Source organism: Tachypleus tridentatus, chromosome 5 (assembly GCF_004210375.1).
Source record: "Tachypleus tridentatus isolate NWPU-2018 chromosome 5, ASM421037v1, whole genome shotgun sequence".
NCBI classification, from domain to species: Eukaryota; Metazoa; Arthropoda; class Merostomata; order Xiphosura; family Limulidae; genus Tachypleus; species Tachypleus tridentatus.
The window spans coordinates 48,352,229-48,353,937 of record NC_134829.1 but is presented as its reverse complement, the minus strand read 5'-3'; positions in this window follow the sequence as shown (position 1 = coordinate 48,353,937).

Here is a 1,709-nt window from a genome sequence, read left to right as displayed (position 1 = left end):
TATATAGTCTGTACTGGTGATGTTATATATATATAGTTTGTACTACTTTGATGTTAGTATATATATAGTCTGTACTGCTGATGTTAGTATATATATATATAGTCTGTACTGGTGATGTTAGTATATATATAGGTTGTACTGCTGATGTTAGTATATATATATATGGTCGTGGTATTGGTATATATATAGTTTGTACTGTAATGATGTTGAGTATATATATATATTATTGTACTGGTGATGTTAGTATATGTTTATATATATGTTAATGTATATGTGCTGATTTGATGTTAGTATATATATAATTATTATTTTAGTGATGTTAGTATATATATAGTTTGTACTGGTGATGTTAGTATATATATAGTTTGTACTGGTGATGTTAGAGTATATATATAGTTTGTACTTGGTTGATGTTAGTATATATATAGTTTGTTCTACTGGTGATGTTAGTATATATATTAGTTTGTACTGGTGATGTTAGTCTATATATAGTTTGTACTGGTGATGTTAGTATATATATATATAGTCTTGTACTGGTGATGTTAGTATATATATAGTTTGTACTGTGATGTTGATATATATATATAGTTTGTACTGGTGATGTTAGTATATATATAGTTTGTACTGGTGATGTTGGTATATATATATATATGGTCTGTACTGGTGATGTTAGGTATATATATAGTTTGTACTGTTGATGTTGATATATATATAGTTTGTACTGGTGATGTTAGTATATATATAGTTTGTACTGGTGATGTTAGTATATATATAGTTTGTACTGGTGATGTTGTTATATATATATAGTTTGTACTGGTGATGTTAGTATATATATAGTTTGTACTGGTGATGTTGGTATATATATATATAGTTCTGTACTGGTGATGTTGGTATATATATATATATAGTATTAGTATTACTGCTGATATTAGTATATATATATATATAGTCTGTACTGGTGATGTTGAGTATATATATAGTTTGTACTTGCTGATGTTGGTATATATATATATAGTACTTGTAGTGAGTATTGATGTTAGTATATATATAGTTTGTACTGCTTTGATGTTAGTATATTATATATAGTTTGTGTACTGGTTTGATGGTTGAGTATGTTATATATATAGTTTGTACTGGTGATGTTAGTATATATATAGTTTGTACTGGTGATGTTAGTATATATATAGTTTGTACTGCTGATGTTAGTATATATATAGTTTGTACTGCTGATGTTAGTATATATATATTTGTACTGCTGATATTAGTATATATATATATAGTTTGTACTGGTGATGTTAGTATATATATAGTTTGTACTGCTGATGTTAGTATATATATAGTTTGTACTGCTGATATTAGTATATATATATATATATAGTCTGTAGTGGTGATGTTAGTATATATATAGTTTGTACTGCTGATGTTAGTATATATATATATATAGTCTGTAGTGGTGATGTTAGTATATATATAGTTTGTACTGCTGATGTTAGTATATATATATATATAGTCTGTAGTGGTAATGTTAGTATATATATAGTTTGTACTGCTGATGTTAGGTATATATATATATAGTCTGTAGTGGTGATGTTAGTATATATATAGTTTGTACTGCTGATGTTAGTATATATATAGAGTTTGTACTGGTGATGTTAGTATATATAGTTTGCACTGGTGATGTTAGTATATATATATATATATATGTTTAC